This window comes from Oncorhynchus keta, chromosome 35, assembly GCF_023373465.1.
Source record: "Oncorhynchus keta strain PuntledgeMale-10-30-2019 chromosome 35, Oket_V2, whole genome shotgun sequence".
Taxonomy (NCBI): domain Eukaryota; kingdom Metazoa; phylum Chordata; class Actinopteri; order Salmoniformes; family Salmonidae; genus Oncorhynchus; species Oncorhynchus keta.
The window spans coordinates 67003208-67020202 of NC_068455.1; the positions used below are offsets into that span (position 1 = coordinate 67003208).

Sequence of the window (16995 nt, forward strand, 5' to 3'; positions counted from 1 at the left end):
GAGACCATGTGAGGTTATGACAGAGCCAAGTGACTTGGTGTATAGCGAGAATAGGAGAGGGCCTAGAACAGAGCCCTGGGGGACACCAGTGGTGAGAGCGCGTGGTGAGGAGACAGATTCTCGCCACGCCACCTGGTAGGAGCGACCTGTCAGGTAGGACGCAATCAAGCGTGGGCCGCGCCGGAGATGCCCAACTCGGAGAGGGTGGAGAGGAGGATCTGATGGTTCACAGTATCGAAGGCAGCCGATAGGTCTAGAAGGATGAGAGCAGAGGAGAGAGAGTTAGCTTTAGCGGTGCGGAGCACCTCCGTGATACAGAGAAGAGCAGTCTCAGTTGAATGACTAGTCTTGAAACCTGACTGATTTGGATCAAGAAGGTCATTCAGAGAGAGATAGCGGGAGAGCTGGCCAAGGACGGCGCGTTCAAGAGTTTTGGAGAGAAAAGAAAGAAGGGATACTGGTCTGTAGTTGTTGACATCGGAGGGATTGAGTGTAGGTTTTTTCAGAAGGGGTGCAACTCTCGCTCTCTTGAGGACGGAAGGGACGTAGCCAGCGGACAGGGATGAGTTGATGAGCGAGGTGAGGTAAGGGAGAAGGTCTCCGGAAATGGTCTGGAGAAGAGAGGAGGGGATAGGGTCAAGCGGGCAGGTTGTTGGGCGGCCGGCCGTCACAAGACGCGAGATTTCATCTGGAGAGAGAGGGGAGAAAGAGGTCAGAGCACAGGGTAGGGCAGTGTGAGCAGAACCAGCGGTGCCGTTTGACTTAGCAAACGAGGATCGGATGTCGTCGACCTTCTTTTCAAAATGGTTGACGAAGTCATCTGCAGAGAGGGAGGAGGGGGGGGGAGGAGGATTCAGGAGTGAGGAGAAGGTGGCAAAGAGCTTCCTAGGGTTAGAGGCAGATGCTTGGAATTTAGAGTGGTAGAAAATGGCTTTAGCAGCAGAGACAGAGGAGGAAAATGTAGAGAGGAGGGAGTGAAAGGATGCCAGGTCCGCAGGGAGGCGAGTTTTCCTCCATTTCCACTCAGCTGCCCGGAGCCCTGTTCTGTGATCTCGCAATGAGTCGTCGAGCCACGGGGCGGCGGGAGGGGAGGACCGCGCCGGCCTGGAGGATAGGGGACATAGAGAGTCAAAGGATGCAGAAAGGGAGGAGAGGAGGGTTGAGGAGGCAGAATCAGGAGATAGGTTGGAGAAGGTATGAGCAGAGGGAAGAGATGATAGGATGGAAGAGGAGAGAGTAGCGGGGGAGAGAGAGCGAAGGTTGGGACGGCGCGATACCATCCGAGTAGGGGCAGTGTGGGAGGTGTTAGATGAGAGCGAGAGGGAAAAGGATACAAGGTCGTGGTCGGAGACTTGGAGGAGTTGCAATGAGGTTAGTGGAAGAACAGCATCTAGTAAAGATGAGGTCGAGCGTATTGCCTGCCTTGTGAGTAGGGGGAAGGTGAGAGGGTGAGGTCAAAAGAGGAGAGGAGTGGAAAGAAGGAGGCAGAGAGGAATGAGTCAAAGGTAGACGTGGGGAGGTTAAAGTCGCCCAGCACTGTGAGAGGTGAGCCGTCCTCAGGAAAGGAGCTTATCAAGGTATCAAGCTCATTGATGAACTCTCCGAGGGAACCTGGAGGGCGATAAATGATAAGGATGTTAAGCTTGAAAGGGCTGGTAACTGTGACAGCATGGAATTCAAAGGAGGCGATAGACAGATGGGTGAGGGGAGAAAGAGAGAATGACCACTTGGGAGAGATGAGGATCCCGGTGCCACCACCCCGCTGACCAGAAGCTCTCGGGGTGTGCGAGAACACGTGGGCGGACGAAGAGAGAGCAGTAGGAGTAGCAGTGTTGTCTGTGGTGATCCATGTTTCCGTCCTTATGTACATATTCCTTATCCCCTTACACTGTGTATAAGACAGTAGTTTTGGAATTGTTAGTTAGATTACTTGTTGGTTATCACTGCATTGTCGGAACTAGATGCACAAGCATTTCGCTACACTCGCATTAACATCTGCTAACCATGTGTATGTGACAAATAAAATTTGATTTGATTTGCATGTAGTGAACGGCCTCCTCGTCCGACAGGTCCAATCGGAACTTGTCCTGCACCTGTAGGGGGAGGAGACAGAATGTTCAGGGGAGAGATAAATCCTGGTTAAACACATTCATTGGGTTTGTTCTTTCATGTGGAGACAGGTAAAATCCACACACAACTGTACATTACAGTACGTCTGCAGAGTGAAAAACAGACAGTATTTCCCACCCTCCTTCTTAACAGTCTTGTCAGGCTCCAGGGCGATGTCAGGAATGTTGGGGTCCACCATGAGAGAGAACAAATTCAGGATGAGGTTAGAGTACCTGGAGAGAGAGACAAGAAAGAGGGAGAGAAATGAAAAAGGGTCATCACAGCTGATATAATTGTGTGTGTGTATACTGTGTGTGTGTGTGTGTATACTGTGTGTGTGTGTGTGTGTGTGTATACTGTGTGTGTGTGTGTGTGTGTGTGTGTGTGTGTGTGTGTGTGTGTGTGTGTGTGTGTGTGTGTGTGTGTGTGTGTGTGTGTGTGTATACTGTGTGTGTGTGTACTGTGTGTGTGTATACTGTGTGTGTGTGTATACTGTGTGTGTGTGTATACTGTGTGTGTTTATACTGTGTGTGTGTGTGTGTGTGTGTATACTTTGTGTGTGTGTGTGTGTGTTTATACTGTGTGTGTGTATACTGTGTGTGTGTGTGTGTGTGTGTGTACTGTGTGTGTGTGTGTGTGTGTGTGTGTGTGTGTGTGTGTGTGTGTGTGTGTGTGTGTGTGTGTGTGTGTGCATACTGTGTGTGTGCGTGTATACTGTGTGTGTGTGTGTGTGTGTGTGTGTGTGTGTGTGTGTGTGTGTGTGTGTGTGTGTGTGTGTGTGTGTGTGTGTGTGTGTATGTGTGTGTGTGTGTGTATACTGTGTGAGTGAGTGTGTGTGTGTGTATGTGTGTGTGTGTGTGTGTGTGTGTGTGTGTGTGTGTGTGTGTGTGTGTGTGTGTGTGTGTGTGTGTGTGTGTGTGTGTGTGTGTGTGTGTGTGTGTGTGTGTGTGTGTGTGTGTGTGTGTGTGTGTGTGTGTATACTGTGTGTGTGTGTGTGTGTGTGTGTGTGTGTGTGTGTATACTGTGTGTGTGTGTGTGTGTGTGTGTGTGTGTGTGTGTGTGTGTGTGTGTGTGTGTATACTGTGTGTGTGTATACTGTGTGTGTGTGTGTATACCGTGTGTGTGTGTATACTGTGTGTGTTTATACTGTGTGTGTGTGTGTATACTGTGTGTGTGTGTATACTGTGTGTGTGTGTGTATACTGTGTGCGTGTGTGTATACTGTGTGTGTGTATACTGTGTGTGTCCTACCTCCTGAGGTGAAGGAAGGCAGTGTAACACTGTTTCTTGAACTCCTGGTACTGTTCACTCTGCATGCCGCCCATCCCCTCCACCATCTCCTTACTCAGCTTCATGGGGGGAGGCAGAGGCTTGGGGTCACGACCCAGGATATAGCCAAAGTCTATGTGGAATAACTTTCCTGAAATAAGAAGATGGAAAGGTATTCTATCAATTAAATGTATTCATAAAGCCTTTTTACAACAGCAGTTGCCACGTGTATATTCAGTCATGCAGAACAGAGTAGAGTAGAGGAAGGAAAGAACTAGTGATCAGACAATGTATGTTACAAATCCAACCACCGCGTGTTGGAGGTACACGGCACATAATTCCTATAGACTCACCAGTCTTTGTGAGGAGCAGGTTGTCCAAGTGTCTGTCTCCCACTCCCAGGATGTATGTGATGACACAGTAACCAGCTGGAAAAAGAACGAGAAAACGACATCTCTGTAGTCATCCAGAAACACACATTAAGATGATGAAAACAGAGGGCACCATGCCAACTCATTGAATGGCCTAGTTCTTGAAGTTCTATTTTGGAAATATTTTTTTTTTACTCTTAAAGGCGCAGTAGGCAGCTTTGTGTGCGACCCACCAAATTCACATAGAAATGTGAGTCCTTAATCTGTCATTCTCATTGACAGCAAGTCAGAAGCGGTATATCTGTTCTATGTGGACTATTTCTATGCTTCTCTTAATTTTTGTTTTTCTGTCGGCTTTGTACACCAGCTTCAAAAAGCTGCAAAAATGTTGGGTAATTGAAAATATATTTCACAGTGGTTTAGATGGTACAATGATTCTCTACACTATGCTTGTTTTGACACCAACTGAAATTAAGCTAAACATTCACATTTTTGCAACCAGGAAATGGCGGAGCGATTTCAGCATACTGTACCTTTGAGTGTGTGTACATTACTGCATTTAAACGTGGGATATTGTTTTTCAACAGGAAAAGTAAAATCAACTGCTGGAGTGCGTCTTTAATGTCACCCACACCAAGGCCTGGGATTGGTCCGAGACAGTGAGGTGGGAGGGTGTTAGTAGCAGTAGACTCACCACAGCTCTTGATGTAGGTGTCCATCACCTCAGCGCTGATGCCATAGGGCCCCTTATCACTGGGGGTGTGTTTTCTGAAGAAACTCTGGAGAGACACAGTACAAAAGGAGAGAAAAGATAAGAGTCTTACACACAATCACTTATAAGAACCTACGGCAGACATGATATCACAAGACAGGTCTACTGACACAGACATGATATCACAAGACAGGTCTACTGACACAGACATGATATCACAAGACAGGTCTACTGACACAGACATGATATCACAAGACAGGTCTACTGACACAGACATGATATCACAAGACAGGTCTACTGACACAGACATGATATCACAAGACAGGTCTACTAACACAGACATGATATCACAAGACAGGCCTACTGACACAGACATGATATCACAAGACAGGTCTACAGACACAGACATGATATCACAAGACAGGTCTACTGACACAGACATGATATCACAAGACAGGTCTACTAACACAGACATGATATCACAAGACAGGCCTACTGACACAGACATGATATCACAAGACAGGTCTACAGACACAGACATGATATCACAAGACAGGCCTACCGATAGACATGACATATTAAGACAGGCCTACCGACACAGACATGATATCACAAGACAGGCCTACCGATAGACATGATATCACAAGACAGGTCTACAGACACAGACATGATATCACAAGACAGGTCTACTGACACAGACATGATATCACAAGACAGGTCTACAGACACAGACATGATATCACAAGACAGGTCTACTGACACAGACATGATATCACAAGACAGGTCTACAGACATGATATCACAAGACAGGTCTACTGACACAGACATGATATCACAAGACAGGTCTACTGACACAGACATGATATCACAAGACAGGCCTACTGACACAGACATGATATCACAAGACAGGTCTACCGACACAGACATGATATCACAAGACAGGTCTACTGACACAGACATGATATCACAAGACAGGTCTACCGATAGACATGATATCACAAGACAGGCCTACCGATAGACATGATATCACAAGACAGGCCTACCGACACAGACATGATATCACAAGACAGGTCTACTGACACAGACATGATATCACAAGACAGGTCTACCGATAGACATGATATCACAAGACAGACCTACCGATAGACATGACATATTAAGACAGGCCTACAGACACAGACATGATATCACAAGACAGGCCTACCGACACAGACATGATATCACAAGACAGGTCTACCGATAGACATGATATCACAAGACAGGCCTACCAATAGACATGAAATATTAAGACAGGCCTACCGACAGACATGATATCACAAGACAGGCCTTATATACTGTACTAAACATATTTGTTATATACCCTACTAAACATATTAGTTATATACCCTACTAAACATATTAGTTATATACCCTACTAAACATATTAGTTATATACCCTACTAAACATATTAGTTATATACTGTACTAAACATATTAGTTATATACCCTACTAAACATATTAGTTATATACTGTACTAAACATATTAGTTATATACTGTACTAAACATATTAGTTATATACCCTACTAAACATATTAGTTATACCCTACTAAACATATTAGTTATATACTGTACTAAACATATTAGTTATATACTGTACTAAACATATTAGTTATATACCCTACTAAACATATTAGTTATATACCCTACTAAACATATTAGTTATATACTGTACTAAACATATTAGTTATATACTGTACTAAACATATTAGTTATATACCCTACTAAACATATTAGTTATATACCCTACTAAACATATTAGTTATATACCCTACATAAACATATTAGTTATATACGTACTAAACATATTTGTTATATACTGTACTAAACATATTAGTTATATACTGTACTAAACATATTAGTTATATACCCTACTAAACATATTAGTTATATACCCTACTAAACATATTAGTTATATACCCTACTAAACATATTAGTTATATACCCTACTAAACATATTAGTTATATACTGTACTAAACATATTTGTTATATACTGTACTAAACATATTAGTTATATACTGTACTAAACATATTAGTTATATACCCTACTAAACATATTAGTTATATACCCTACTAAACATATTAGTTATATATGTACTAAACATATTAGTTATATACGTACTAAACATATTAGTTATATACCCTACTAAACACATTAGTTATATACGTACTAAACATATTTGTTATATACTGTACTAAACATATTAGTTATATACTGTACGAAACATATTAGTTATATACCCTACTAAACATATTAGTTATATACCCTACTAAACATATTAGTTATATACCCTACTAAACATATTAGTTATATACTGTACTAAACATATTTGTTATATACTGTACTAAACATATTAGTTATATACTGTACTAAACATATTAGTTATATACCCTACTAAACATATTAGTTATACACCCTACTAAACATATTAGTTATATATGTACTAAACATATTAGTTATATACGTACTAAACATATTAGTTATATACCCTACTAAACACATTAGTTATATACGTACTAAACATATTAGTTATATACCCTACTAAACATATTAGTTATATACTGTACTAAACATATTAGTTATATACTGTACTAAACATATTTGTTATATACCCTACTAAACATATTAGTTATATACTGTACTAAACATATTAGTTATATACTGTACTAAACATATTAGTTATATACCCTACTAAACATATTAGTTATATACCGTACTAAACATATTAGTTATATACCCTACTAAACATATTAGTTATATACCCTACTAAACATATTAGTTATATACCCTACTAAACATATTAGTTATATACTGTACTAAACATATTAGTTATATACACTACTAAACATATTAGTTATATACTGTACTAAACATATTAGTTATATACGTACTAAACATATTAGTTATATACCCTACTAAACGTATTAGTTATATACCCTACTAAACATATTAGTTATATACCCTACTAAACATATTAGTTATATACTGTACTAAACATATTAGTTATATACCCTACTAAACATATTAGCTATATACCCTACTAAACATATTAGTTATATACGTACTAAACATATTAGTTATATACTGTACTAAACATATTAGTTATATACCGTACTAAACATATTAGTTATATACCCTACTAAACATATTAGTTATATACCCTACTAAACATATTAGTTATATACTGTACTAAACATATTAGTTATATACCCTACTAAACATATTAGTTATATACTGTACTAAACATATTAGTTATATACCCTACTAAACATATTAGCTATATACCCTACTAAACATATTAGTTATATACGTACTAAACATATTAGTTATATACGTACTAAACATATTAGTTATATACTGTACTAAACATATTAGTTATATACCCTACTAAACATATTAGTTATATACGTACTAAACATATTAGTTATATACTGTACTAAACATATTAGTTATATACTGTACTAAACATATTAGTTATATACCCTACTAAACATATTAGTTATATACTGTACTAAACATATTAGTTATATACCCTACTAAACATATTAGTTATATACGTACTAAACATATTAGTTATATACCCTACTAAACATATTAGTTATATACGTACTAAACATATTAGTTATATACGTACTAAACATATTAGTTATATACCGTAATAAACATATTAATTATATACCGTAATAAACATATTAGTTATATACTGTACTAAACATATTAGTTATATACTGTACTAAACATATTAGTTATATACTGTACTAAACATATTAGTTATATACTGTACTAAACATATTAGTTATATACTGTACTAAACATATTAGTTATATACCGTACTAAACATATTAGTTATATACTGTACTAAACATATTAGTTATATACTGTACTAAACATATTAGTTATATACTGTACTAAACATATTAGTTATATACCCTACTAAACATATTAGTTATATACTGTACTAAACATATTAGTTATATACCCTACTAAACATATTAGTTATATACATACTAAACATATTAGTTATATACCCTACTAAACATATTAGTTATATACGTACTAAACATATTAGTTATATACGTACTAAACATATTAGTTATATACGTACTAAACATATTAGTTATATACCCTACTAAACATATTAGTTATATACGTACTAAACATATTAGTTATATACGTACTAAACATATTAGTTATATACACTACTAAACATATTAGTTATATACCCTACTAAACATATTAGTTATATACTGTACTAAACATATTAGTTATATACCCTACTAAACATATTAGTTATATACTGTACTAAACATATTAGTTATATACCCTACTAAACATATTAGCTATATACCCTACTAAACATATTAGTTATATACCCTACTAAACATATTAGTTATATACGTACTAAACATATTAGTTATATACCCTACTAAACATATTAGTTATATACCCTACTAAACATATTAGTTATATACCCTACTAAACATATTAGCTATATACCCTACTAAACATATTAGTTATATACTGTACTAAACATATTAGTTATATACCCTACTAAACATATTAGTTATATACTGTACTAAACATATTAGTTATATACCCTACTAAACATATTAGTTATATACCCTACTAAACATATTAGTTATATACCCTACTAAACATATTAGTTATATACCGTACTAAACATATTAGTTATATACCCTACTAAACATATTAGTTATATACTGTACTAAACATATTTGTTATATACTGTACTAAACATATTAGTTATATACTGTACTAAACATATTAGTTATATACCCTACTAAACATATTAGCTATATACCCTACTAAACATATTAGTTATATACGTACTAAACATATTAGTTATATACGTACTAAACATATTAGTTATATACCCTCCTAAACATTTTAGTTATATACTGTACTAAACATATTATTTATATACCCTACTAAACATATTAGTTATATACCCTACTAAACATAATATATAATATAATAATATAATAATATATAATAATAATAATAATATAATAATATATGCCATTTAGCTGACGCTTTTATCCAAAGCGACTTACAGTCATGTGTGCATACATTCTACGTATGGGTTGTCCCGGGAATCGAACCCACTACCCTGGCGTTACAAGCGCCATGCTCTACCAACTGAGCCACAGAAGGACCACCCTAAACATATTAGTTATATACTGTACTAAACATATTAGTTACATACTGTACTAAACATATTAGTTATATACAGTACTAAACATATTAGTTATATACTGTACTAAACATATTAGTTATATACCCTACTAAACATATTAGTTATATACCCTACTAAACATATTAGTTATATACCCTACTAAACATATTAGTTATATACCCTATTAAACATATTAGTTATATACTGTACTAAACATATTAGTTATATACCGTACTAAACATATTAGTTATATACTGTACTAAACATATTAGTTATATACGGTACTAAACATATTAGTTATATACCCTACTAAACATATTAGTTATATACCCTACTAAACATATTAGTTATATACTGTACTAAACATATTAGTTATATACTGTACTAAACATATTAGTTATATACTGTACTAAACATATTAGTTATATACTGTACTAAACATATTAGTTATATACTGTACTAAACATATTAGTTATATACTGTACTAAACATATTAGTTATATACTGTACTAAACATATTAGTTATATACGTACTAAACATATTAGTTATATACTGTACTAAACATATTAGTTATATACCCTACTAAACATATTAGTTATATACCCTACTAAACATATTAGTTATATACTGTACTAAACATATTAGTTATATACTGTACTAAACATATTAGTTATATACTGTACTAAACATATTAGTTATATACTGTACTAAACATATTAGTTATATACCCTACTAAACATTTTAGTTATATACTGTACTAAATATATTAGTTATATACTGTACTAAACATATTAGTTATATACTGTACTAAACATATTAGTTATATACCCTACTAAATATATTAGTTATATACTGTACTAAACATATTAGTTATATACCCTACTAAACATATTAGTTATATACCCTACTAAACATATTAGTTATATACTGTACTAAACATATTAGTTATATACCCTACTAAACATATTAGTTATATACTGTACTAAACATATTAGTTATATACTGTACTAAACATATTAGTTATATACCCTACTAAACATATTAGCTATATACCCTATTAAACACATTAGTGTCATCTCCATCCTGGAAGGGGAGGAGTTCAAGTCAATCAGCAACCACGTCACCATGGCCATCAACCAATCAATAATCCCTTTCAGAACTACCACAGTATTTTAATGCCACAAAAACGTAATACCAACCGTGTGTGTGTGTGTCTGTGTGTATACAGTACCTACCTTCTCATAATAGACAATACTGTACTCTGGCTTTTCACCAGTTTTGACACGAGGAAACTCCACCATTAGGTACATGAAGTTGGAACTGCGTTTCTCCCTCTGTGGGAACACAAACATACGACTGACTTTTGATAGAGGAAGAAAACACAACGGTGTAGAGAAAGGAGAGATGAAGGAGAGATGAACATCTTTACATATTCACACGCAAAAGCATTTGTGATGGATGGGGTCTGACCCAACTGATTGTAAGTGTATGACGCAATATATGTTTTATAGTGACTGAAAGAACTGACCCCAGATCCTCTAACTCACCTCATTGATTATCTCTATTTCTCTGAAGGTCCAACCAGTCTACCTTCACCATGTGACCCTGCCGGTGGGCCTTGGTCAGCTAGAAGGAGAGAATGAAGAGTGGTAGAGGGAGAGGAACGGAGGAAAAGAAAGACAGAGCAGTGGAGGAAAGATGTAGTGAGGTTAGGAATAGAGGATGCAACAGAGGTGTAGCAAAGATGTGCAGAGAGCTAGCTCGGGCCAATCTGAGCGCAGTTTGGGTGCCAGCAGCCAATCCAGCGCAACGGAAGTACGGAACAGAAACTCAGCAGCCAATCCGCTCAGCGTCAGTGTGTGTCCGGGGCACACAAGAACACCATCCACCAGGGCTGTTAGAACTCACCCGGAACCTGGTACAGTTTGTTTTCACTATTTACAATCAGTCTACACACTCGTGGGTCTACAGTGCCTTCCAAAAGTATTAACACCCCTTGACTTGTTGTTGTGTTACAGCCTAAAATGAAAATGGATTCAATTGAGAATGTCACCGGTCTACACACAATACCCTATAATGTCAAAGTGGATTTTTAAAAAACAAATTAATAAAAAATGTAAAGTATGCAGTCAATAAGTTTTAAACACTTTTGTTATGGCAAGCCTCCATAAGTTCAGGAGTAAAAATGTGCTTAACAAGTCACAATAAGTTGTATGGACTCACTCTGTGTTCAATAATAGTATTTAACATGATTTCTGTACCCCACACACAAATCTGTAAGGTCCCTCAGTCGAGCAGCGAAGTTTAAACACAAATTCAACCACAAAGACCACGGAAATGGACCTATGCCTCACAAAGTAGGGCACCTATTCGTAGATGGGTAAAGTAAAAATAAAAAAGCAGACAATGAATGAGCATGGTGAAGTTATTCATTACATTTTGGATGGTGTATCACTACAAAAATACAGGCGTCCTTCCTCAGTTGCCGGAGAGGAAGGAAACCGCTCGCGGAATTTCACTATGAAACCAATGGTGACAGAGTTTAATGGCTGTTATAGGAGAAAACTGAGGATGGATCAACAACATTGTAGTTACTCCACAATGCTAATCTAAACAACAGAGTGAAAAGAAGGAAGCCAGTACAGAATGAAAATATTCCTGTTTGCAATAACGCACTAAAGTAAAACTGAAAAAAAGGCAAAGAAATGTACCTTAAGTCCTGAATACAAAGCTTTATGTTCAGGGAAAATCCAACACAACCCATATTTTCAAGCATGGTGGTGGCTGATCCATGTTATGGGTATGCTTGTCATCGTCAAGGTCTCGGGAGATTTTTAGGTTAAATAGAAACGGAATATAGCTAAACACAGGCAAAATCCTAGAGGAAAAGCTGGTTCAGTCTGCTTCTAACAGACACTGGGAGACAAATTCACCTTTCGGCAGGACAATAACCTAACCCCATAAGGCCAAATATACTCTGGAGTTACATACCAAGATGACATTGAATATTTCTGAGTGGCTTAGTTATAGTTTTGAGTTAAATCGGCTTGAAAATGGCTGTCTAGCAAATGATTAAGAACCAATCTGATAAAGCTTGAATACTTTTTTAATAACAATACCAAATATTGTACAGTCCAGGTGTGCAAAGCTCTTAGAAACTTACCCAGAAAGACTCACAACTGTAATGGCTGCCAAAGGTGATTCTAACATGTGGCTGTGAATACTTATGTAAATTAGATACTTAATTTTGAAAAAATACATAAATATGTTTTCACTGTCATTGTTGGGTATTGTGTGTAGATGGGTGAGAAAAAATATATACATTTATTCAATTCTGATTTCAGGCTGTTACACAACAATATGTGAAATAAGTTAAGAGGTATTCTTTCTGAAGGCACTGTAAAAACTACTAAATGAAAACCATCACACCAAAGGCTAAAGACACATTTTGTAACGATTACTGTAACGATTGGGATTATTATATTATATGCAAAGGTGGGGCTTCTTAGTTGTTTCTCTTGAAAAATGGCAGGGGGGTTGATGTACCATCTTCCTCACACACAAGTCATGCACACACACAACAAAAAGTCAGCAACAAGTAGCTATAGGGCCTAATATGTATACCAACAAAGACCTAGAGAAACACACAGGCCTGCACACACACACAGGCAAATACACACACATCCAGCATTCCGATCCTCACTCCTCTCCTTCCAATCCCTAGTACTCACATCACTTAGAAACTCCAGGTCAGAAGGCTGGAATAGACAGTGCGCGCGCACACACACACACACACACACACACACACACACACACACACACATCACACACACACACACCACACACACACACACACACACACACACACACACACACACACACACACACACACACACACACACACACACACACACACACACACACACACACACACACACACACACAAACTTCCAGGGGACCCCTGACCCTGTGACTACCTTGGCCAGTCTTCCCATCTGGTCCTCTGCTAGACTGCTGCTGGTCCTACCTGGGGTGCTGGTGGGCTCCCCTCCATCCCCCACTACCCCATGCCACACCTTCAGGTCATGCATCCCCTACCGGAACATTCTGGGAGAGAGGAAGGGGAGATTGAGAGGGGATGTGAGATAGTATCGGTCAGATGGTATCAGTTTCAATAATAGCCACATACTACTAGCATATTGAACCCCTACTCAGTGAAGACATCAAAACTAGAGGTCGACCGATTAATGAGGGCCGATTTCAAGTTTTCATAACAATCGGTAATCTGCATTTTAGGACTCCGATTATGTCCGATTACATTGCTATCCACGAGGAGACTGTGTGGCAGGCTGACCACCTGTTATGCGAGTGCAGCAAGGAGCCAAGGTAAGGTGCTAGCTAGCATTAAACTTATCTTATAAAAAACAATCAATCTTAACATAATCACTAGTTAACTACACATGGTTGATGATATTACTAGTTTAACAAGCTTGTTAAAGCTTGTTAAGCCTTCGCAAAAAAGCACTATTGTTGTACCAATGTGCCTAACCACAAACATAATGTATGTAGCAGCATGCTTCTGAAGCTAAGCAAGGTTGGTCCTGGTCAGTTCCTGGATGGGAGACCAGATGCTGCTGGAAGTGGTGATGGAGAGCCAGTAGGAGGCACTCTTTCCTCTGGTCTAAAAAAATATCCCAATGCCCCAGGGCAGTGATTGGGGACACTGCCCTGTGTCGGGTGCTGTATTTCGGATGGGACGTTAAACGGGTGTCCTGACTCTCTGAGGTCATTAAAGATCCCATGGCACTTATCGTAAGAGTAGGGGTGTTAACCCCGGTGTCCTGGCTATATTCCCAATCTGGCCCTCAAACCATCATGGTCACATAATAATCCCCAGTTTACAATTGGCTCATTCATCCCCCTCCTCTCCCCTGTAACTATTCCCCAGGTTGTTGCTGCAAATGAGAACGTGTTCTCAGTCAACTTACCTGGTAAAATAATGGATAAATTTTAAAAAATACACAAGTATATTTTTAAAAAAGTGAAAATACCTATAAGAAGATACAATAGTGGTGAAACTGAACTGACGGAGAGTTTTGACTGGGTCTTCCTTTCCGTGTGATATTAGATTGCTTCTTGTGTAAATATTTTCTGTCTGGATTTTAATGATTTGTAATAGTGTTGATGTCTTTGCTATTAATTTACAATGTAGAAAATAGTAAAAATAAAGAAAAACCCTTGAATGAGTAGGTGTGCTAAAACATTTGACCGGTAGTGTACAGTCAGCAGTATTCAGTCTGGCTTTGCTGTAACTTCCTATTCATACGCAAAGGATCCAATGTAAAATAGAATAGATAAATTACAAACAGACAACACAAAACGTTCATTTTGATTTTGCCGACACAGTACAGTAATATAAAGTATTTGTCCTGTTTGTTGAGATGGACTTGGGACTCACCCATATTTGCCGAAGAGGGTGACGGTGGTTCCCCCCACAGGGGTGGCTCGGCCCGGCCCGTACACATCCCACACCGTTAGGGCCACCTGGGCACTCTGGGGCAGGTCTGGGTACTTCACTGGCAGCCTCAACCACTCATTCCAGCTGGGGGAGGGGAGAAGGTAAGTGCGAGAGTGAGAAAGTTTACAGAACAGTTCACAAGGACTATATTATTTTGTATCTATTATAGTGAGATTGGACTACAATGTGAAATACAAAGCCTGACCAGGTCAAAGAGTGGCTCAGAGCATCATTCAACTATCTCCTTCAGTCTTTTAAGAGATTATGTCAATTTGGGACACTATATCCTAAAAAGGGTGTCACTCACTTCCAGCGGGTGCTGAAGGCCTTGTAGGAGGTGCGTACGGGCAGCGCCAGAGGCTTGCCCTCTGCAAACACTTGACAGGTAACATAGAGGTCTGAGCAGCTCTCCTGATACAGGCCAGAGAACTGGAGCATGGGATCCTGCAGCAGCGCCTTGTAGCTCTTCTGCTCCCTCTTGCCCTCCAAGCTGCCTCTGTGGAGGGGATAAAGGGAGGGAAGGGGACAGGAGGGAGGCGAGAGAGAGAGGGACAAGAGGGAGGGGGCGAGAGGGACAAGAGAGATGAGGAGAGAAGGACAAGAGGGAGGGGAGAGAGGGACAAGAGGGAGGGGGCAAGAGGGACAAGAGAGAGGGGGCGAGAGGGACAAGAGAGATGAGGAGAGAGGGACAAGAGGGAGGGGAGAGATAGGGAGAGAGGGACAATAGGGAGGTGAGAGATAGGGAGAGAGGGACAAGAGCGATGGGGAGAGAGGGAAAAGAGCGATGGGGAGAGAGGGAAAAGAGAGATGAGGAGAGAGGGAAAAGAGAGATGAGGAGAGAGAGAAAAGAGGGAGCGGAGAGGGACAAGAGGGAGAAAGGGACAGGAGTATGGGGAGAGAGGGAAAAGGGGAGGGAGATCATGTGAGATTAGAGACAGATGAGGGAGGGGAGTAGTTTGACACCACCACCACAGTTGTCCCTGGTTAATTATTACCCTCTGCTTAGCTGAGGTTCTAGAATCTAGACAAAAGTAGTAGATCAATGTTAGATCTAACACGGCGGGTGTCGATTTACGATATATCTATGAATGATCGCATGCAAGAATATTCAAATTTGGCTTATTTACTTTCATTGTCACTCGTGATTATATGTGTGCATGCTGCTGTGTTGAGACAACGGTTAACAATCCACTGACAAATTGTGACAAAATGCATCACAATATTATTCCAGTACATAACGGCAGAGCTGGAAGCGCTATACTACATGGTTTGTTGAGAATTATGGACATTATTTACTGGGCACCACAGCAGAGCCCAGCTCGTTAATAGAAGTCACGAGAGGAGCACTAAACCGATGAGCCGTCGGAATGTGCATGATGTCAACAAGCGAATTGTGCTCCAAAATAAGAACCCTCACCGGGCACGTTATGGTGCCGTGATATCGGTTGAGTCATGATGTTGCCATGCTCGCTTAGGTAAATAGAAGACAAACAACTAGGTAGAAATGATGTGACTTTTGGGCAAGCGGTGCAAACATTCTTCATCCATGCAAAGTGGCATTAGCTGGTCAACATTGGAGACTCGAGGTCCATGATGTCATTGCTGTCGACATGTTATCAATCGTATGCTGTTAGAAAGCTAGTAGTAGCTAAATTGACTGCCACTGTTTGATTGACAACATTATGTAAAAAAAAATCGTTACGCTATACGTTAACTTGCTACTTTAATGTGGCCAGATAGTAACCCAAGTAATAAAACACTAACATGTTCAGTTGAACA

The 16995-nt window shown here is 38.7% G+C and overlaps 1 pseudogene; it reads right to left on the reverse strand.

Annotated features, from left to right (window-relative positions):
- Window positions 1-1520: 1520 nt before the first annotated feature.
- On the reverse strand, window positions 1521-15761 carry LOC118369177 (phosphatidylinositol 3-kinase catalytic subunit type 3-like; annotated as a pseudogene).
- Window positions 15762-16995: the final 1234 nt, after the last annotated feature.